Source organism: Panthera leo, chromosome B2 (assembly GCF_018350215.1).
Source record: "Panthera leo isolate Ple1 chromosome B2, P.leo_Ple1_pat1.1, whole genome shotgun sequence".
Classification (NCBI taxonomy): Eukaryota; Metazoa; Chordata; class Mammalia; order Carnivora; family Felidae; genus Panthera; species Panthera leo.
Genome location: NC_056683.1, coordinates 127,526,185 through 127,550,153, shown reverse-complemented (window position 1 = coordinate 127,550,153; position 23,969 = coordinate 127,526,185). Strand labels below are relative to the sequence as shown.

At 39.3% G+C, this 23,969-nt stretch overlaps 1 pseudogene; it reads left to right on the top strand.

Moving 5' to 3' along the window:
• Positions 1-392: 392 nt before the first annotated feature.
• On the top strand, positions 393-1,666 carry LOC122220443 (annotated as a pseudogene).
• Positions 1,667-23,969: the final 22,303 nt, after the last annotated feature.

Here is a 23,969-nt window from a genome sequence, read left to right as displayed (position 1 = left end):
GTCCAACTTAGGCTCAGGTCATGATCTCACGGTCCGTGAGTTTGAGCCCCACGTGGGTCTCTGTGCTGACAGCTTGGAGCCTGGAGTGTGCTCCGGATTCTAGGTCTCCCTCTCCCTCTGCCCCTCCCTGCCCCTCACATTCTCTCCCTCTCTCTCAAAAATAAATAAACATTAAAAAATGGTTTTTAAATAAATAAAAGTAGAGGTTCTCTTACATCCACCGCCTAAGAGTCGCGTTGTAAGAAGCAACAACCTCTCCACCTCCTCTCTGCCATCTTCTCGGCAGCCGCAAAGCAACAACCTTGTGTGAATGCATCTCTATCCACATTGGCCAGGCTGGTGTTCAGATCAGCAACACCTGCTGGGAGCTCTATAGCCTGGAACGTGGCATCCAGCCCGATGGCCAGATGCCAAGTGACAACACCATTGGGGGAGGAGATGACTCTTTCAACACCTTCTTCAGTGAGACGGGTGCTGGCAAGCATGTGCCCAGGGCAGTGTTTGTAGACCTGGAACCCACAGTCATTGATGAAGTTCGCACTGGCACCTTGCCAGCTCTTCCACCCTGAGCAGCTCATCACCGGCAAGGAAGATTCTGCCAATAATTATGCCCAAGGGCACTATACCATCGGCAAGGAGATCATTGACCTTGTCTTGAATCGAATTCGGAAACTGGCCGCCTAGAGCATGGGTCTTCAGGGCTTCTTGGTTTTCCATAGCTTTGGAGGGGGAACTGGTTCCAGGTTCACCTCCCTGCTGATGGAATGTCTCTTTGTCAATTATGGCAAGAAGCCCAACTGGAGTTCTCCATTTACCCAGCTCCCCAGGTTTCCACTGCTGTAGTTGAGCCCTACAACTCCATCCTCAGTACCCACACCACCCTGGAGCACTCTGATTATGCCTTCATGGTAGACAATGAGGCCATCTATGACATCTGTGGTAGAAATCTTGATATTGAACGCTCAACCTACACTAACCTCAATAGGTTGATTCGTCAAATTATGTCTTCCATCACTGCTTCCCTCAGATTTGATGGAGCCCTGAATGTTGATCTGACAGAATTCCAGACCAACCTGTGCCCTATCCCCCATCCACTTCCCTCTGGCCACGTATGCCCCTGTCATTTATGCTGAGAAAGCCTACCATGAACAGCTTTCTGTAGCAGAGATCACCAATGGATGCTTTGAGTCAGCCAACCAGACGGTTAAATGTGACCCTCGCCATGGTAGATACATGGCTTCCTGCCTGTTGTACCATGGTGACGTGGTTCCCAAAGATGTCAATGCTGCCATTGCCACCATCAAGACCAAGCATACCATCCAGTTTGTGGACTGGTGCCCCACTGGCTTGAAAGTTGGCATTAATTACTAGCCTCCCACTGTGGTACCTATGGAGACCTGGCCAGAGTACAGAGAGCTGTGTGTGTGCTAAGCAACACCACAGCCATTGCTGAGGCCTGGGTTCGCCTGGACCACCAGCTTGACCAGATGTATGCCAAGCGTGCCTTTGTTCACTGGCATGTGGGTGAGGGCATGGAGGAAGGAGAGTTTTCTGAGGCCCGAGAGGACATGGCTGCCCTTGAGAAGGATTATGAGGAGGTTGGTGTGGATTCTGTTGAAGGAGAGGGTGAAGAGGAAGGAGAGGAATACTAAAGTTAAAAATGTCACAAAAGTGCTGCTTTTACAGGGAAGCTTATTCTGTTTTGAATATTGAAAAGTTGTGCTCTGATCAGTTAATTTGTATGTAGCAGTGTATTCTCTAATATACAATTTCTGACCTATGCATTAAAACACAACGCTTCATTATAGATCCAAGCTCTACATTTCTCTCATGGATTTGAATAAAGTATTCCCTGTCTTAAGTGAAAAAAAAAAAATTAAAAAATAAAAGTAGCATTTATAATCCCTAGAGCCACCACTAACAAATTGGCAAGATATATGTTAAAAAGTAAATACAGGATGCAAAATATTTGCTCAACACAGAGAGAAGCAGGGAAAGGAGGAGTAGAGGAACAAAACAGAAATGAAACAAATAAAAATAACAACAAAGTGGCAGACTTAAAGTCCATAATAGACATAATTTTATTAAATGTGAATTGACCAAATACACAAAATAAAAGACAGAGAATGTGAAACTGGATTGAAAAGGCAGGACTCTATGCCACGTGGCCTAAAAGAGGCACCCTTAAATACAAAGATGCAAATAGGCTGAGAGAAAAAAGATAGAAAATAATGTGCATGCAAACAGCAAGCATAAGAAAACTGGAGTTGCTATATTGATATAAGACAAAATAAACTTCTAGCCAAGGAATGTGACTGCAAAAAAAGTGAAACATTTTATGAAGTTGAAAGAGTCAATTCAACAATTGTAAATGTACATACATCTAATAACAGATCTCCCAAAACTGGCAGAAATAAAAGGAGAAATAGAGGAAATAAATTTAAAACCATAGTAGAACATTTTCATATTCCTCTCTCAGTATTCAATAGATAGAAAAATCAGGAAGAATATAGAAGACTTGAATGACACTCTCAACCAACTAGTTGACACACACAGAAGACACCACATAAACCAAGAAGATCTACAATCTTTTTAAACATATATGGAGTATTTGCCAATACAGACCATAGGCCATACAACAACTGCCAATAAATTTAAAAGATTGAAATTGTACAAAGTGTATTATTTAATAACAAAAGGAAACTTGAATTCAAACATAAACATATGTGGAAATTTGCCAAAATGTTATGAAATTAAATAATTTGGAAAGTAAATAAGTTTTTAGAAACCAAATTAACAAATTAGCCAAAAACTAAATCAAAAGGGGAAGTAGAAAATATTTTGAGATGAATGCTAGTGAACACACATAATAGCAAAATTGTAGAATGAAAATAAGGCAGGGCCAAAGGGAAATTTGTAGCAACCCATGCTTACCTTAGAAAAGAAGAAAGATCTAGAATCAATGATATAAAATTTTAACTTAAAAAGCTAATATACAACCCTATCTAAATAGAATGAATGAAACAAAAAAAGAGTGGAAATTAATGAAATAGGAGTAAATCAATAGGGAAAATATGTGAAACAAAAAGGTGGCTTTTTAAAAATTTTGATTAAATTGGTAAAACCCTAGCTCACCTGATCAATAAAAAAAGACACAAATTATCAATATCAGGAATGAAAGAGATGAAAGAGAGTTTTCCATAGATATTAAAAGGATCATATATGAAAAACTGTATGCCAATAAATTAATACTTAGATTAAATGGATAACTTCCTCAAAAGAAACTACTAAAATCTGACTCCAAGAAGGAACAGAAAATCTGAATGTCCCAGTGCCAATTAAAATACTGAATTCATAATTAAAATGCTTTTTACAAAAAAATTCCAAGCCCAGATGGAGTGGCTGATAAATCCTACCAAACATAAAAGAAATAATATTAATCCTACACAAATGCTATCAGAAAATGGAAAAGGGGGATATGTACCAACTTGCATTATTCCTCTGTCAGAAAAATCAGAAAGAAAAAAAAATTACAAGACAAAAAACCCTACAAATATTCCTCAGAAGTTCAGCTGCAAAAATCCTTAATGACATCAGCCAATTAAATACAATGCGACACAAAGAGTGTAAGAAGGGGAACAAAATATTTGCATTTGAGATGAAGTATGTAAGTTGGAAAAATTCCAAATGAAAGGAAGAAACACGAAGAGCATCACTTTAAAGTCAGGTAGAGGCAGATTCACATTCTGCCTGCATTATAACTCTGGAAGCTTACTAAAACTCTGTGTACCAACTCTAAAATGGGGAGAAGAAAACTCAGGTCATCGGATTGTTGTGAGAAATAAGTGATAGATAATGTATAAACACTACTTACAACAGACCTCAGGATATGGAAGAAGGTCAATAAGTTTTAGATACAGAAATGAGGCTGAGAAAAGCGTGAGAAGGAGCACAGAATTAGAACAGCACGGACCTGTTTTGGTAAAGACCGAGATACATTCTTCTTTTCCTGGATGACTCAACGTGAAGTAAGGGAATCAACTCGTGAGATGGGGAATAAGAGGCCATATTTTGAAGATTTTGCTAAGTAGAATGTGCATTTTATCCCACATCTATCAATGGATAGTTGAAGCAGGTTGCAAAATATTCAAAACTTTAAGAATAGTCTGACAAATGTAGATAATGGGTGGGAAAGTTAAGATATTAGTGTGTGCATATTTCAGTAGTTTGGGCGAGGAAACAGACCTTAAACAGAAGAGAGGGTTCTTGCTTTCTGGGGACAAAGAAAGAGACAAAATGGTTCTGAGCTTGTATCTGGATAAACAGAAAGATGGTCATTATAAAATGAGATAGAGGAAGAAGCGTAGGCAAAAAAAAAAAAGGTTCAATAAGACACTTATGATATTAAAGTGATCCGACTCTCCCTTTCTGGGTATAGTATGCTTTGCAGACATGAGAACTTTCTGCTTTTTAAACAAGTCATTTAACTTGTCTAAGCTTCAGATGACTCATTCTTTATTGAAACAGAAAATGTAAAAAGAGAGAGAGGAATTAACAAACCCCAGACATCATCACAGAATTGCTATATTGCAGTGAGGATAAAGACCTATGTCAACATGAATATTACTGTTATTACTCACATGGCACATAATCTAGTCATATAGAGCATTTACTTAAGCCAGGCTGTTTTCTGGTGTAGAGCATGCTTTTCTTATAGCCAAAGGCAGACTGTGTTGACAGGGTTCTCTAAAGTCATAGTTCAGGGAAGCATCCTTTGTTCTCATGAAAGAGAACACTTTGTTCTCTCTCCTCGTCTCTTGACTTCAGAATTAAACACTGTGAAAATGACTTGCTCCAGGTTTAGGCCAACTCTCTTATGAATTAGAAGCAGGGGGTGGAGGGAAAAGAAGGAGAGAGATTTACAAAATACATGTGTTCACGAATCAGGAGATTAAACATTTGCAAAAATGACTGCAGTGCAAGGGAGTACGTGTGAATATCATGACATTGGTTGCTGAATCCTCCTGGATTTGATAGGAGAGAGGCACCATTTTGCTTCTGACTGGATCACACGAGAAAGACTTCAGGGAGAAAGTGGCATTAAATGAGCTCTTAAAAAAAAGTGAACATTCATACTAATCTCCCTTTTATAAAGCCTCCCCTTTTTTCCTTCTTTATCTTATACCATCTCCCCCATGCCTCTGATCCAGGGTACCTCATGGTCTTTCTGTTTCTCTCTCTCCCTTCATCAAAATCCACCACCGGGGCACCTGGGTGGCTCAGTCGGTTGAGCGGCCGACTACGGCTCAGGTCATGATCTCGCGGTCTGTGGGTTCGAGCCCCGCGTCGGGCTCTGTGCTGATAGCTCAGAGCCTGGAGCCTGCCTCTGATTCTGTGCCTCCTTCTCTCTCTGCCCCTTCCCTGCTTGGTCTCTGTCTCTCTGTCTCTCTGTCTCTCTCTCAAAAATAATAAACATTAAAAAAAAAAAAATCCACCACCAACTAGAAAGTTGAGAGAACCATAAGTAAGTGCTAAAACCAGAAGTGTTACAGCTGCCTTCTTCCCTGGGTACTTATAGTTTAACACATAGGGAACAAAACTGATAAATATCTAATGGTAAAATTTCAAAAATTGATAATATTAGCAAAGGTAATTTTTAGGAGAAGGCTTTTGCCAGCACCTGGGAAATCAGTTCTGTCTACCAATTTTAAGTGGCTCACAACCTGCAGCTACATTCTAGTGTGAGTCAGAAAAATATCACAATGGCAACTGGAATGTGACATTTGGGGGGGGGGGTCATCCTGAAAAAGATCAAAAGAAAACAGCACCTTATTATTATACAGCATGCCCATGTCCATACAGAACCCGAATAGTTTATAAGAGGATGTGAAAAAAAAAAAAAAAGACTGTAAAGGCTTTTGCTTGGATTGCGTCTGGAGCACTACAAGGTCAAAACAAAACAAAACAAAACAGAAACCATTTACGTACCTCCCAGGTATACAGAAATGCACATCACGGACACTTGCTTTTTAAAGTGTTGACAAACCTGAATGTTAACTTGGTAGCTATGCCCCGCAGTTGTTCACGGCCAAGTCGTTATTAAATTCCTCCTTAAAATATCCCATGGGTTGAGTGAAGGGAATATTTTGATAAGTGCCTAGAATTCCACTAGAAATTTGTATACTGTCTCTGTACTTGAGGCTAATAAAGATATGCCCTCTGGAACTTCCCTAAATGTGGTTTCTATGAGGTTTCCTTTTGTTTCCTTTTATTCTGTTTGCAGGAAACTTTTCTTTAGCCACCTGGACGTCATAGCAGCATGTGTTTCTCTGCATTCCCGTAAATGCGTTTGCCTAATGGCTAATTAATAAATCAAAAGAATACCTAATTTCCCTCCCTTGAGGTAGGAGTTTCTACCAGAAATGTTCGCTGAAACATGTGGTTTTAAAATTTTTTATGCATGAAAAACAAGGATCTGGTGGGTGGTCGGTACAAGTCAGTGGTCACAATGGAAACCAGAGCAAACTGAAAAGCATCTTGTTTCTTGTAGGAAACACGATGTATATACTTAGAGATAAAAGTATGTAAAGACCCAGGTTGGGCAGGGAGCTTCTACAGAAAATGTAAAGGGGTGCGTGGGTGGCTCAGTCGGTTGAGCGTCCAACTCTTGGTTTCAGCTCAGGTCATGATCTTACGGTTATGAGTTCGAGCCCCACATGGGGCTCTATGCTGACAGTGTGGAGCATGCTTGGGATTCTCTCTCTTTCCCTTTTTTCTGCTCCCCGCCTGTTCATGCTCTCTCTTTCTCAAAATAAATAAATAAATAAATAAATATATATATATATATTTCTAAATATCCTATATATATATATTTCTAAATATCATATATATATATATATTTCTAAATATCCTATAAAGTAAATTTAATGTTGTCTTAGAACGAAGTTTTTAGTCGTTTGGCTTAAAAGGTAAATAACAACAACAGGTGATAGAAAAAAGCATGAAATGTCATCGAGCTAAATCAGTAAATCAGTGAAAAATAAATTACTGATAAAAGGGGAATAAGGAACTTGTTTTTTAAAAAATAAGAATGCTGATATGGGTATAAATCATCATCCCAGGAGAATTCTGCCTGGATACAAAGATGTGAAACCCCTGATGACCTGTTGACTTTTTTGTTTTTCTGTGATTGATTATTTATGTTTAGTGCTGAGTTAGAGTAAGGAGCCAGAGCTCTGACTTCTGCTGCCTCAGAAGCTCCTAACTAAGAAAAAAAAAGAGAAAGGTATAAATGATCCCAGAGCTACTGAAGAGGCAGCTTCTCAAATTGCCCATAACATACTGAAAAGTTATGTGGGGGGTGGTTCATGGAGGTCCTGAGGTTTCTGAAACAGAACATGAATGACAAGTAATGACCATCTCTGGAACCACTCTGATCTCTGTTCCATGAACATTCTGAGCTAAAACAGTTGGATACATATTCAAGTTTGATTCACTTTAGAAAAGAAAAAGCCCAGAACAACATTGAGTTCTCTGACTCCTCAGATATGATTCTTTCCCCATTTCTTCCTTTCTGTGGAATTCAATTGTTCGTGACTGACATCCCATGAATGCACTTAGCAGATGGCCAGCTTCTTTGGAAAGCTGAAAAGAAGTGAAAGATGTGACTCATCTGGATGTATGAATGGGATAAATGTGAAAAGGGTCGGGGGGAAGGAAACATACTTCTAGGCAAAGACACTATCATCAAAAAGTATTGCAGTTGATATAAGTAGGAAATATGAGATATACCTGGCTAGATGGCACATTCTAAGAAGAATAGAGAATGATGAAACCCGCATTTTATGGAACATTTTAAAACAGGGGAAAGATATTATCAGTCTTGCCTGAGAGGTCTTTTGACTTCTTCCAGTTCCTTAGAAAGTAAAATACACATTTTACCTCTCTCCTTTGACCTATCATCGATTGATGCAGTAACAACTACAATATAACTAACATGTTGTAGCTACCAGGAACTGTTCTATGCATTTTATATTCGTTACACATTAGTCGGGGATTATTTGCACTTTATACTTTAAAAATCAGAGACTCAAAGAAGTCAAATGATTTATCTAAAGTTGTACACCAAGTAGATAATGAAGATTCAAATGTAGATTCTCTGACACCAGCATCAGCTCTTAACATTTCCTTTTCCCTAGATAACCATAATTGTTCTCAGGAGCTTCACAGGATGTGTTAGGGGTTACTGACAGCCAAGAATAAACATGGTATATATTTCTGGAACATCCATTTACCCACCAAAAAAATCTGAAAAAAAAATCACAGGTATATTAAAAATAACGTTAATTTTAAAAATAAATGAAAAAAGTAATCAAACCTCGGTCTTTAAGGTGATGAGACAAAAAGCTCTCTAAAGGCCTGAGGCATAAGGGTGGCCATTTTAGATTTCTTTCTAAGTCAACATGACTGCACATAAACTTTGTTTAAACCATAAGCCTGATTTATGACCACCAAGCATACATTGTGCACCTGTTTGTAAATGAGTAGCCTAAAGGAAATCAATATTCCCACTCCCTGCATGCCTTTCCTTAAATCTTGTGGTTCCTGCCCGTATGATAATCTATAATCTTTTGAGCTTTTACAAGATGTAAAAAGGTATATAGTCCTGTAAAAACTGTTCATTCCCCAGAGCACTTTCTTCCTTGTGAAGACTGTGTTTCCTGAGCAGCTATCCTAATTTGGGCTAGAATAAAATTCTCTTCTAAAATCTCTACAAGTTTTATTCATTTTGCATTGGCAAAGGAAAACTTCAAGGGTGATTGGTCATTAAAGAAAAATTCAGGCTTTCTTCAAATTGCTTACTACAGTGGATGGATGTTGGTGTCCACTCCTCAGCACCCATTCACTCTTTTTTTTCCTTGGATATTTACATCTCCGAAGTTCCCATAGCCTTTCATCGTTTGCAGTCTTGGAGCTGTCACAAAACAGTGTGCCCTCCCTGACTTGCCAAAAGGTTAGCAGAAAGCCTTAGCTATGCTAATGAGCTTTTGTCTTCTAAGGATTTTGACTCTTGAGCCTAAAGTCAGAAAAGATTGTTGGAGCTTACACCTTCTAGTTTGGGTGGTTCACTGATAAAAGCAATAGGGTTTTTATGGCCACAAGGACCCCTGGAGCTAACTGCTTCTTGAACTTTCTTACCCTGGGTCTTATACTTCTTTAATTCTGTGATCTCACTCAGCAACTTACAATAAATTCCCTTTTACTTAAATTGTCCGGAGTCTGTTTACTCTGCTTGCAACTGAAGAACCCTGATGAAGGTACCATTTTCCCCTGTGCAGCTAGAACATTGGTTAATATAAAAACAAAACAAAACACGATTTAAACACATCTTGCCCATGATGTACAATGTGATGTGATGTGTGTGTGTGTGTGTGTGTGTGTGTGTGTGTGAGAGAGAGAGAGAGAGAAAGAGAGAGAGAGAGAGAGAGAGAGAGAGAGAGATCTCTATATAGATTGAAATAGTAACAGAGGTTCATATCAGGGAGAAGTTATCAATCTGGTATGAATGACCTTTTGGCTTTTTTCCAGTTCCTGAGAAAGTAAAAGACATAAAATCAATGAATATATCCAGACACTCTTGTCTTACTTTTCTTGGGCCTCTGTTAGAACATGTAGCCCTCTTTGTTCTACAGCCACAGGTCCACACTGGATGCACATCAAGTTTGCCCAATAGAAAGTAAGCCCTTGTCCGTAGGATCTATGACTCATTCATCCCTCAGTCTACCATTCCAGGGGACAGGATGCACAGTGCTTAGAGGTTCCTACATACAGTATTGTTGCCTGGAATTATATAATTTGCACTTGGAATTGTAGAAATAGATTACTGAAAGAGATTTAAAGATTATTTATTCAGGGCTTTATTAGCAAAGAAATCAAAGGCTAGAATACATAAAGTGATTGCCCTAGGTGATCTAGAAAGTTTGAGACAAACTTGACCTAAAAGTCCAGATCTCTTGACTTTAAATCCAAGTAACCCTCCCACTTCTGTCTCATGGCCACACTTCATCTTCTAGGAGTCTAAATGCATTTGACTTGATATTAAGTCAAAACAAGCCTTGCAAGTTTGTCTTAGGGAAGAGTCATTTCAAGTCTACTCAACTGAAATATAAGCTCCTAAGGCAGGATATATGCCTTCCTCTTCTCTTTGTGAGAAGCCTGCTGGGAGTACAAGGGGAGTCAATAAAATCTCTGTTAGGTATGTGCATTATGGACTTCATCCTGACACCTGAAGAGCTGAGGAAGGACTTGGCCATTAGAATATAGCATACATGAATCAGAAGCTACTTAAAAGGGATTCCTCTGGCCTTTTGGAGCAAACTAGTTGCAGGCAGCCCTTTGATCTATTTTCCTCCCACATCAGGCTGACTTTCTTAACATCTGGCAGCCACCTTCTCATTTCCCCAGATTTTTGTATATCACATGGAAATACTGATGTCTGGGTCTCAGTTCCCACCCAAGAAAGGCATCTTTGGGGATCGACTTTGCAATTTATAATTGGAAAATCTCTGAATTAAGTGAAATTCATACAAATCCACTTGAGCTTACCAAAATATTTAGAAAAGAAGGATGTGGCTGGTTAAAAATGTTACCCTGAACACTTTCCTGATGAACAATTGAGCTCTTCCCATGTCTTGGCATTGAAGAGGGAGCCATGTTTTCTTAGACAAGCATGCTTTTTAGAGATGTCTGACACATATTTGATCCACTCACATAGCTAAGAGCTTTTCTGTTTTGGTGGCCTGGCTGAAGAAGAAAAGGAACAACAAACTTCACCATGGAAAATTGAGATGGAGAGTTATCATCACTGTCTGCAAACATGCGTTTTCTGCATGGCTAAGATTAGAATAGCACCAAATCATTACAGGGCTGTTATTTATGAAGAAATTATTTTTTCCAGAAGAAATAGAACCATCTACAGAGAAATTATGACCTTTTAGGCAGAAAAAATGAGTAGGAAGCAGTTTTTAAAAAGAGTCAGAATGAGTGCCCTTGGCAATGAAAGTTAAATAATAACGTCTTGACCTAGGTATGCCTAGTTCTGTTCCAAGGTATGCCTACTGTTCCAAGTAGATTCGCTCAGCTGCCTGGATTACTACGGAACACTGTGCTATGATTTTAAGTACATTATTTCATTAATTCTCAGTTACTCCATGAATAGATATTAGCATTATCCCCACTGTGCAGATGAGAAAATTTAGGTTGAAATCACATAGCTAGAAAGTGATGGGACCAGCTTTTGAACCCAAATCTTGTCTGCCTCCAAAGGGCATCTTTTGACCCATATACTTTACTTCCATACCCAAAGAAATAACAGCAGGTCCTAGAAAAGAAGGGATCAAAGAATATTTTCCTCAGGAAACAATCTTCATAGCATCAGAAGAGATAAACACTTAGAATTCCCTCCTCAGAAGGCTGAATGCCTGCTGTGAGTGAAACAAGTCTGGCTAACATGTAAGCCCACAGATCAGAGCTACTTAACCAAGTACACAAAATAGTGACTCATTCGTGGCCCTCACAGCACTTATGCAACTGTAGACACATAAAGCAATTTCACAGAGCCCCTTAAATTAACATGACAATGATACATAGTGCAAAATATATAGTCTCTGGCATTGGATAGATTTAGGGATAGATTCTGTTTTTCCCACTTATTGACCAAGGTGACATGTTACAATTCACTTAACTTCTCTGAGCCTGATGGTTCATTTGCAAAATAACAGTAATAAAAATAATAATATGTGGCATTGTTTTTAGGATTAAATGAGAAAAGTAAAGCTTCAGGCATCTCGCACTTTTGCCACGACTCTGTTGTTTTTCACTGGATAGTTCTTATTTTACAACAGTCCACAGCCTACAGTCAAATTCTAATCCAAAAGCAGGACAGACACAAAAGGGACATGCTGAGAATTCAAAGAAGAGAAAGATGACGGTTGGGTCCTTCGATGTATACAGCTTTGCTCTTTCGCCCTCAATCCCCTGGACATGGTGTAGTGGGCGTGGTCTGCTCTGGCTGACATTCATTGTGACCCCCCCCCCACCCCGTTTTCTGAATATTAGAGGCAGGCATTGATCTCATGGGAGGTGTGACGAGAGGCATGTTTAGAGTCTGTCTCTATGGTAACAACAACTGCAACAATAATAATAACAATAAAGTATCTGTGAAATTCTTTAGCCGTATTCTTACTAGTTGAAAATCCTATTTTGGATTCCAGAGCCTGGTCCAAATTGATAAATTCGTATGGGCATGAGAGTGTTCATTGTCTTTCTCTGGCCATATTCCCTTTTCTGTCTTGTCCCCAGTAGTTCACTTCTTTCTCTACGTTTGAGCTAAGAATTGGGAATTCCATCTGGTTTCCCCTTTGATGGAGCTGGAAGAGTGAGTACTTTCAGGTCCTGTGTGTATCTGGAAGGGGTGACAGAAACTGATCCTTCCTGAAATACTCTACCTAAAATAGACGTATGTCTTCAGACATATGTCTACTTGGCCTCTTGAAGCTTTTCTGGTACATCACTATGCCAAGACCTCTGGCACTATTGTTCCATTTACTAAAGAGTGATAAGATGCCTTGTTTTGTTTACCCTGACCTGGCGTAGGTCAGGGCCCCTGGAGGAGAGTAGGGAAGCTCCCTGAAATACGATAAGTGGGGGATAGAACGCCTCCTGTCTCCTCTGTATATAATTAAATAGTTTATAAAGTAATTTTGCATAGTGGGATCAATGGGCAATCAGAAAGTAAATTTCCTGAAAACACAGACTTCACATAATTCCTATAAAAATATAGGAAGGAAAATATATATCATGTTATAGAGTGATAATGCAACGGACACTTTGCTTTTATAACATTTCATGAAACCATTTGTGACATTTTATGCATTTTTAAAAATCATCGTATTTCTTGAAATGAAGACAAGTTGTACACTATTTTCTGTTTTGCTACATTTCTCAAGATTAGAAATCAAATTGAATGTACGTCTTTCCTTCAAGACACACTATTAATAGTGATTTTTCCTAAATATATTATAAGATGATCATTCACTGAGGTTTGGGAGCTACACCAAATGTGCCAAGAACGTAAAATGTGAACGGGTAGGGGGTTTACCTGGTTTTACCCCCGTTGTATCTCAGCTGCCAGTGCGGCAGGCACTTACAAAGTTTTTATGGAATTAACCAACAGTTTATAAAAGGGCACTTCTGTGCCTATGATAACAATCTCTACCTCTGACCACATATTTCTCTCTATTGTAACCAAATCTTTTCCATCTCCAGCCTTTCCCTCAGTCTTTACTTTCCCTCTCCTCCCACGATATTCTTACTTTACTGCCTATCCTCTACCATCCAACACACATACACATCCACCCCCAACCCACCCTCACACACACGCATGCACACTTCTTTACATTATTCCTGAGCTCTGTCTGGAGATCTGAGAAATTTGCTATGTTATTCTCTGTCTATTGACAGAATTTGGGTGCCCATAAGCTAACAGATTTCAATGTACATGGAAGTGATGATTTTATGGGATGTCTTCTTCAAAAAGTAGAACTTTCTCTATAATTTTTGTATTTCTCTGATTTAGTTGTAGTGAATGGAATGTTAAGGCAAGGCCACAATGAGTTTCCCAATGTGAGGCCCCAGTTGGGATGGTCATAACCACTTAAGTACAGTTGGTTGACAAAGTGAGAAGTAATCTAGGAAAAACAACTCATATGCCCATAGTTTTTTTTTGTTTTCCACCTAAAAACTCTCTTTTTTACCCACATAAGATACAATCTACAGTAGGGTTGTTTCTCAATTTTTAAAATATCTTCAAACATGCCATTTAAAAATAGCTATTTGAGCCTACGTTCCCTTTATGGCACCCACCAGAGAGTGGTGAGGAAAGGATTTAAAAAGAACATTTGCTCTCAAATGTGTTTTACTTAAAGTACATGATGGCAGCTCTTCTCAACCAGCATGAGCTGCTTGTGTACCAGAGATATTGATTCCTTCACCACTCTGGGGGGCTAGAGCCCTGGGGATGGTCATTTCTGACCAAGAGCAGATTTGGCTGGATCTTCTCGAATGGTAAGTGGTGACACAGGGCTTAGTGGCACACTTCCCTGTCTCTGCAGGTGACAAACATCCGGCACTTCCCATCCCTCAGTGATACGACTGGTAAACCAAGATCATCGGGAAGTTGTCATACCACTTGGACAACTCCATTAGCAACCAGCTTCAGAGGACGCCACTGCCCATCATGTTCCTCCCGTGGGGAAGCCGTGGGATGACCTTATGTGCCAGGTGCCCCAGAGACAGGTGACAGACCAAGGTCAGCTGATGTGAGGAAGCTTGGCCAGATCCCCCGGCAGCAGTAGCACCAGGTGGTGGTGACTCCAAGCCTGTGTGCTCACTAATCAGGACACATGGTCATAGTACATTTATCCACAAAAGAAGAAAAAGAGACATCAGTTTCTTTAGTAAAATTTCAACTTTTGTAAGTTTTTGGGTGGGTAAAACAAGAGGTTGTAATACTTCTATCACTGCTTTGTGAACCAAGTATTTCTTCATCAAAGATAAGGAATTCCATGTTGCTATTTTAAACTGACTTTGAAAAGTTACACTCAAAAAAGCAAGTTCAAGTTTCGCATGAAATATTTTGGAAATTTTAATTTTGACGTTGTATACTTCTTGTCTTTGTAGATTTGCATGTTAGGGCATATATGTATGTTACATAATTTTAAAACAAAACTTAAATTTAAAAAAGTGTTTCTAAATATCAAAAATTATCTTAAAAAACAAGTAAATCTACTTCGCATTTATTAATGCCACGAGTGTGCCAAGTAGAAATATTTCAAATTACTTTAAAATACAGAAATTCATGTAGTTTTAGTAGGTTATCAAGGGACACAAGAACTGCTAAAATGCTTAGTTCTTTCAATAATTACATTGTTAGCAGTAATGATGTCATTATTCTGAGAGTGTTCTGTGAATCACATGTATTAAATCAAATGAGTAATTATGTGATATTCAGATTTCAGCATCCCATTATCCTGTAAAACTAGAATTCTTGGTATTGGAGAAAAGAGACAAAAATTTAAGATAGTTGAGGATACCTAAAACCCATACAGTTCTGAAATTGCATTGAAATAATTGTGCCAGAATTAATTTATATTTTTTTGTAGCTCTGTTCATTGAAAAGGCCTAGAAATAGTGAGTAGTAGAAAAGCCTGACCCTGAGTTATGGTCCCTGAGTGTTATTTTTCACTAAAAAAGAATCTTATCTTAAAGATATATATAATTCCTAGGTCTGGGACAGGAAGTATATAAGATGAGCCTGGAACATGTTATCATAGCAGATGAATGAACCTGTGAAAGGCTGGAATTGGGTCAGAAGGACTCAGGTTCTAACCTAAAGCGGTCCCACCAATCAAATGTGGGACATCTATTAGGATGATGACTACAATGGGTGAAAACATATCATATATGCTTATATCCATGAATTCTAGTAATTCTGGGAACCCAAAACAACCCAATGTTTGTCACTAGAGGATGCTGTGGAACTGATTGGTTATTACAAGGATGGTAAATAAAGGAAAAAAGTTGAATGTGTGCTCTGCCTTTCCTATAAAATAGATGTCACTGTACAACCAAATCATAGTCAAGAGGAGTTTCTCTTTATAGATGGGTTCCAGGCAGGCAATGGAAGTAAGAATGACATTGTAACCTGTAATGACCTAATGAGTCAGGTCCTTGAGTATCACTGGCTGTAAACATCACAAAAAGAAGGAGAAGCACTAATTATGTGCCTCTTTATGGAAGAGCATGACACCAATAAAATGGTCTTCAAAACTATCAACATGAATCTGGTCATGCTGCGTGCTTATTTATAGGAAATACATGTTAAACCGCACCACAGTGTGTTATAATCTGCAAAAATAACCAGGTATTTGCAACAAATAAATTGGACAACAACAACAAAATAAATAGAACTAGAAGGAGAAATCTCAGTATAAAAATATACATAAAAACAGTGGTATACAGTAAAACTGACTGGGGAAAAGAAAAGTCACTGATTTGTAATATTTGCCAATTTTCCCGGTAGAAAAATTCAAAAACCACAAGACCTCTTCAGTATCATGTTGACTTTTCTGAGTCTTTTGCCTTTCCATATGAACTCAGTACCAAAGCACTATTGCAAGTCAGGTTTAGGTAGTAAGCGATGAAACTCAGCCTTGTACAGGCTTCCCAGCTCCTAGAAAACCCAGAGGAATGGGGGAAAAAAAAGATGGTGAAGGCAATGACTACCCTAATACTCTTCACACATTATCATTCTTCTCAGGACCCCCTCATTTTGGAGAAAAGGATGTACGCCTTAGGGACTGCCTGCCCTATGGTCTTGCCCTGGCATTATAGGAGACACCAGAATAGTGGTTCTCAACTTTGTACACAAAAATCAGTACACCACTAGTATACCACTAGAGCTTGTGATTTGCCTATGGTCTGGAGTGGGATCAGGGAATTCATTTTTTTTTTTTTTTAATCTCTTCAGGTAATTTTAACGTACAGCCAGAGTTGAGAACCACCGTGCAGAGAAAATCCCTCTGCAAAATAACTGACGGGGTAAAGCAGATTCTGTACAGTGTGCTTCAAAGGGATTAAGAGAGTTTGAGATACTTATTCCCTCAGTCCTCTGAATTACTTGGGCCCCTGAACTTTTGCCTGGAGCAGCCTCCACTATTTTCCATAATGTGCTGCCAATATATTATCCTTTTCTATGTGTGCCCAAACACACACAAAAACGCCTGGGAAATGTGAATGTAAATGAGAGCAGAGCCTTGTTTCCAGAGAGCACTAGAAAATGCCCACTTGTTACCAGGGCAAGGAGAGAGACACAAAAGGGGCAGATCTCTATTCTTTCCCAGTGGGGATCATAAAAACAATCCTGCAGTGGGAAGCCTATTTGACCAAGGGCTCCAGCTGTTGCTCCCATCACACCCCACATCTCCACCCCTGGTTCCCTCCCAGCCAATGGCTGAGCACTGCAGGGGCATCAGGGCCAGCCATTCCTACCTGGCGGGGTCTGCTGTGATGGGTAGCTTTGTCCCAAGATCCCTCCATTGACCTGGCCAAAATCTCAGAACTCTGCTGTAGTCTGACACTCTCTCCCCACCCCAGTCCTCCTGCCCTCACTCAGGTCAGATGGAAGGTTCTCACATCCTCCCCTATTCCCTTCCCTTTAGCCTTCAGAAGCATGTCCCCCCAAAACTCTCTTGCACTCCTAATTCCATTTTGGCATCTGCTTCTCAGAAGTCTAAAACTAACACACTCCCAATTAGCACATTAGTGAGAATCAGTACATCAGACAGAGTAGCTGTTTCCTTGGAAAATAGAAAAAGACCAGCTTTGAGAGAGCAGATAAGAAAATACATTTCTAGAGAAACTAAAGGAAGTCCTATTCAATTGGTTCAGGAAAGAGATCTTCAGTTATGAATAAGGAGACCAGAGTTTCAGGAGGTGTCCAGCCCTAAATATAAGGAGTGAGTTGGAAACAAAGAATTAGAGCCACAACTCCAGAGGAGAGTATTATAAGTGAGTTACTGGAAAGGATGTGGGCTTATAAAGTGGGGGCCATGCATTCACTTAGTAATTAAGGAACAAACATTTGAATGTTTACTCTATGCTAGATACATTGAATAGTATTGCTGAAAAGAAAAACAAACATCATGGTTCCTTCCTGGTGGAGTTGCAGTGTTATCGTGGATACTAAAGGTTAACTCCCTACTTCTCAGTCTGGCTTCGGGGCAACCCTAAATTTCACTTCTCCGACTGCCTGCAGTTGGGATGTTTTACTCTCCTCTGCGCTGTTAATGCAAAAGATTTTTCTTCCCTATCTGCTAGTATTTTTCTAACCCAGAGTCAACCTTGAACTAAGCCTATTGTGTAACAATTTTGTTTGGATATCTGCTTTTGCAAGTACACTTTGAACTTCATGAGGTCTCCAGACTCCAACATAGTACAAGGTACCTAACAGGAATTCGATAAACAAATGCTTACTAAGCAAAAAGCAAGACAGGATATTGAAAGACATAGCTTTTAGGAGCAGCAGTGCTCAATGTATGTTCCTGGAAACACTTACCAAGTAAGAGGGTCTGAACTAAGTGGAGGATCACACAGTCTTGCACAGTAAACCTTTCTCTTGAAGAACAATCAATCAGGTTAACAAAATAAAGGCTCTGAGAAGTCCTGTAATGAAGAAAAATTAATTCGTTTACTCTGAATTTTGCTAAGTTTAATGTATTACTATTTACACAGATCTGTAACTTTATCCGGAGGCAGTGAACAGTGATCTCTTTTTAGATACACAATTTTCACATATAAAACCACCCTTACGTTAATATCTTTAGCCTTCTCATAGCAGTGCCCTGACTGCTGTATCATATTTTATTGATCATCATTTTTTCTAAATTATAATTTCTCTACATTAACTATTCTCCTTGGTAGATGCACTGCATGGAAGAACAGGACAGTATCTGCAAGATCAAACATTTACGTGAAGAATGTCAAGATGAGGGAGGTTGGGTCTTTTCAGTCAAACGAACAGGAGAGAATATAGCTGTATCATTTAAAGTTATATGAAGAAGGGTTTTCTATCTAGCATGTTATAATCATTCTTTTTTAATATTTTCATTACACTTCCGTTAGCATTTTATTTGTGTTTATTACTATTAGGATTCGGATTAGTAAGAAGGGAAGTTGACCGGGGAACTGCACACACAAAATAGCTTCAGCACAAAATTTTAATAACAAACCAGTATCTTGGAATGTACTCATTCTTCCCGTCTCAGAGCACAGAATTAGATTGAAGTGAGCCCACGCCTGTGCACTTTTATAAAGACTGGGCAAGAACGATCACCACTAAGTGGCCAAGAGCAGCCAAGGCAATTAACCCACCATTAAAAGTTGTGATGTGTCTTCGATGATTTTTTTCATTTTAATACTTCTCCGTGTTAAGGATAAGGAAAGTAAGAGAGTGTAGCTTTAGTGTTTCTGAGAGGCTAAGAGAAAAATTACCAGGTGTACTCACAACTGCAAAGAAAAGATCTTTCCCTTCCACCGCCTTCCGGAAACCAGCCAGGGCGCGCCCGGTGGTAGTCTGACATAAAGGCGGGAACCAATCAAGTTCTGCTGAATGGTTTGAAATAAAGGCGGGAACCAATCAAGTTCTGCTGAGCGTTCAAATTTAAATGTCAACCTATAACAACTCTGTAACCTCAAAAAAATCCCTAACTTGTTTGTGCCTGTCTATAAAAGAAGCTGTAAGATCCTTGCTCGGGGCCTCTTGCAACGGCCTCCGGCAACGAGTGCGCGGAGAACCGGTTTCGAACCTGCAATAAACGACCCTTAACGACCCTTGCCGCTTGCCTTTGGCTCTGGACTCTGGTGGTTTGTTTTCGGGGGGTCTCTCGAATCGGGGCATATCATTTCATAGTAAGAATTAGAAACAGATAAACGTGGATTCAAATATTAATTTCACCATTTATTAGTTGTTGCTTAATTAGTCATGTGATCAGTTAGTGGTAAGAGTACAAATTGCTACCTTGTATTTTTGCTAAAACTGTAAAGAGTTTGTCAGTATATTTAAAGATGAACGTGAAGTATAGATATGAACCATTTTGTTGATATATAGCAATAGTGGTTCATTTATTATTATTCATGATTCTGTATTTTAAAAGATAAAATTTTGGCTTCCATATTTTCTAGGGCAACGATCAGGGATGTTTATACATAAACCTTTAATTATGGGAAAATTTTGGTAGATCAGTAGAATTTGTAGTACAATGTAGTATAGCACAGAGTAGAGAAGAATGCTCCCTGAAAGTAACATAGATTACTTTCCATGACAAAATAATGTTGAGGGGCGCCTGGGTGGCTCAGTCAGTTGAGCCTCCGACCTCAGCTCAGGTCATGACCTCACAGTTCATGGGTTCCAGCCCCTCGTCAGGCTCTGTGCTGACAGCTGGGAGCCTGGAGCCTGCTTCGGATTCTATGTCTGATTTTGAAAAAAAATTTCTTAAAAACAAAATAATGTTGAATATCTTCAATTACCTATAAAAATATCTAAAGATATCTGACATTTTATAATTTGATTTTGGACTGAAAGAATTTTGCCCACCAACTCTTCCCAGAAGCCTGCCCCAACCTGATGGCAAACCTTTATTTCATTAACAATAAGTAAATTTTCAATTTTGAAAATTTCACAGTTTCCACTTCAAACACAGAGAAGAGCACAGAAGATACTAGAACACACGTGTACCCAATGCTGATAGTAAGCATTCGTAGTTTGCCATATTTGTTTCAGGTCTGTAAACTAAAATTTCCTCCACCCCCTCTCCTTTCCCCAGCTCACTTGCCTGAGGCAACCCTTACCTGAAAGTTGGGAGTTTTCTGTCCAACGTTTTCAAGTGTTTAGCACATTTGCATGTCTCTGCAAACAATACGCACTGTTGTTTTTTTCTACTTTAAAGTGTTGAATAAGTGGGGGCATGCCAAACATACTCCTGCAACTTTATCTGTTTCTCAGCATTTTATGTTTTACTTTATCTATGCTGATCTATACAGATGTTTTTTAATTCAATGACAGTGTAAATTATATTGAATGAAGAAAGCACTTGGTTATGTTTCTAGGATTTAAGAAAATATTTGATATGTACTACAGATCTAATTTCATCTTTGTCTCCCACAGTATTTTGCCCTGAAGCCATTAATAAATACCCTTGTTTCCCTACCTATCTGCCTTCTTGCTCCCTTCCCTGGGTCTTCCAGAACCTTATTCTCTCTACCTTTTCATTCCTCAGCCATTTACAACAGAACCGCACTGACCTATAAAATGGGAGCCGTTAGCTACATGTAGCTATTTCCATCTAAATTAGTTTAAATTTAACTAAATTAAGGGGCACCTGGGTGGCTCAGGCAATTAAGTGTCCGACTTTGGCTCAGGTCACAATCTCATAGTTCGTGGGTTCAAGCCCTGCATTGGGCTCTGTGCTGACAGCTCAGAGCCTGGAGCCTGCTTCAGATTCTCTCTCTCTCTCTCTCTCTCTCTCTCTCTTTGCCTCTCTCTCTCTCTCTCTCTCAAAAATATATAAGCATTGAAACAGTGTTCTTTTAAAAAAAATAATTAAATTAAAAACTTAGTTGCTACATTAGTCTAGCCCCATTTCAAGTGCTCAATAGCCACATGTGGCTAGCAGGCCACTGAATGGGACTCCACACTACATATAGAACATTTCTATCATCACAGAAAGTTCCATTTCTTGGACAGGGATGTACTAAAGTGTAAGTGACTAATGATATTTTTCCTTCAGGAAGATCTGTATTTAACTAAATTCACTTACTAAATGAATCCAACTCTGATATTAGCCTTTGCTATTTATTTTTCATTTTGTTATTATTATTATTATTATTATTATTATTATTATTATTTGGCCTTTCTTTAAAAAGGAGCTATAAGCATCCAGCCTCTGGGCTGCCCCCAAAGCACAGCACTGAGGCCCTTGTTTTCCAGAACTAAATGCACATTAGAATCACCTGAGAAATGTAAATTATAATGTGGGTTGGTGGCATTATTGGTTTTAAAAGCTCTGCGGGTGATTCTCATACTCAGCTGGCCCTGGGAACCACAGACCTAAGTGGTGGCCTGGCATGGCCTGATCTGCGAGCTTGCTGATTTTGCTGCTCTTGCTGTGGCCTCCCTCCTCTGTCACGGTCATCTGCCAGCCCTCCAGTCTCACACACCTGTTCCTGGACTTATGATTTACAGCCATACCCTAGCCCAGCCAGCCTTCCCACAGCAGATTCTGCTGTACCGTGAACTCTGCTTTGGCCCCAGCAACCTGCTTATTTTTCTTTACTTCACAGCAATTGTTAGAGTTTCAGTCTAATTGATATTGATAAAGAAGTTTCAGTGATGCTGTTAATAGGGTTAAAGTGAATTTACACAGTCAGACAGGGAGTCATTGGTTATTTGGTTTCTCCTGTTCATTTCCTATTATTAGCCAAAAGAAAATTAAGGGGAGAGAGAGAATATTTTTCCCAGAGTTGTCAGAGAACCCAGAACCCAGAGACATAGAAGGACCACTGGAGACATGTAGTCTAAGGTAGCATTAGCATAAAGAGATACAGAGACGTGGAAAACCCACCTGGACACCCTGAGAACTCAGCTCTGCTCACGCCCAGGCAGAGCTCTGTCCAACATAGGCTGCCATCTTCCTTCAAATAAACATTCATTTAAAGCAAAATCAAATAACTTGTAATCCATATAACAAAGCAATTATTTAACCGTCAGAATGACTTCTTAAAAAGTATGGGCTGGGAATGGAGAAAAATCTATGTTTTGTGGATTTCCAATATCATATAATTTGTGGGACTCTCATTATGGAGAAGAATTAATCAGGTAGGAAAACAAATACTTATTTAAAAATTAAAAAGAAATAATAACTAATTTTCAAAAACCGATACCACAAACGTGAAAATACAGAAAAGGTATTTCATTAATTAACTGCTGAGCCACCTTATAATACATTTTTACTATCTATTTTTTGCTGTATATAACAACTGTTATTTTACTCTTTTGACAAGAAAGGGAAGAAAATTCAATCTTTCCAACATTATGAGAGGCTAAAATGATTAGTCATTAATTAGTTTTTGATATCTTAGAAAGCTTTCAGATTCAAAACCCAATACTGATAATGTTATAAATTTTTAGGATTGTTATAAATTTTTAGGATTTTTTAAAGTATATTTATTTTCGGAGAGAGAGAGAGGGACGGGCAGAGAGGGGGAGAGAAAGAATCCCAAGCAGGCTCCGTGCCTTCAGCACAGAGCCTGACATGGGACTTGAACCCAGGAGCCCCGAGATCATGACCTGAGCTGAAACCAACAGCCAGAAACTGAACTGACTGAACCACCCAGCTTCCCAAGTTTTAGGATTCTTACCAAATCTAGAGAACCTCTATCAAGTTTCTTTTTACAAGTTATAGGATTTTTGACATTTAAAGTTTTCTATTGACTTATTTTTTTGAATGTTTTTTTATTTATTTTTGAGACAGAGAGAGACAGAGCGTGAGCAGGGGAGGGGCAGAGAGAGAGCGAGACACAGAATCAGAACAGGCTCTGAGCTGTCAGCACAGAGCCTGACGCGGGGCTCGAACTCACGAGCCGTGAGATCATGACCTGAGCCAGAGTTGGATGTTTGACTGAGCCACCCAGGAGCCTGTCTATTGACTTATTTTAAATGCTCATTGAATTGCCAACACTCATTAACCAGTTTGTCGTTGATGAAATTAATAAGAACATGAACAAAAAGCATGGTCCAGGAAAGGAAGGAGTGAAGTTTGGATGGAGTGTGCTGTATAGGGAGAGCGGGAAGGGAACATCAACTAGAAAGGTCTGTTTCAGCCAAGTAGGACATGGAAAGTAGTGCCACATGATGTTTGGTGGCTGAGGAGAGACTACCATGCTTTTAAATGAAGGAAGCAAACACTCGTGTATGGATCACTAAGCACATGAAAAGCAGGGAAGGGTCAGGAGCATTATCAATGGAGCCAGACAAACCTCTAAATCTTACCTCCACTAGACTGTGATGCCTCCCTATAACCCTGCCAGACATAGGAGTGACTGCAAACTATATAAATAGATTTTGCTAAACCTAAACCAAATGTATCGTCGACTCAACTCCCCCTTAGCTGGATTTCAAAAGTGACGTGGTTACTCCAGCTCTAGTCGGCTTGAGAGATCTCAAGTTGGAGTGGAAAGGGAGAGGGAGAGTATTCTTGATCAGTTGGCTAAAATATCTTATTTTTGCAAATCTTGTAAGAACATATGACCATGTGAAGATACTACTGGGGTTCCACCCAGAGCCTGGGAGTGGT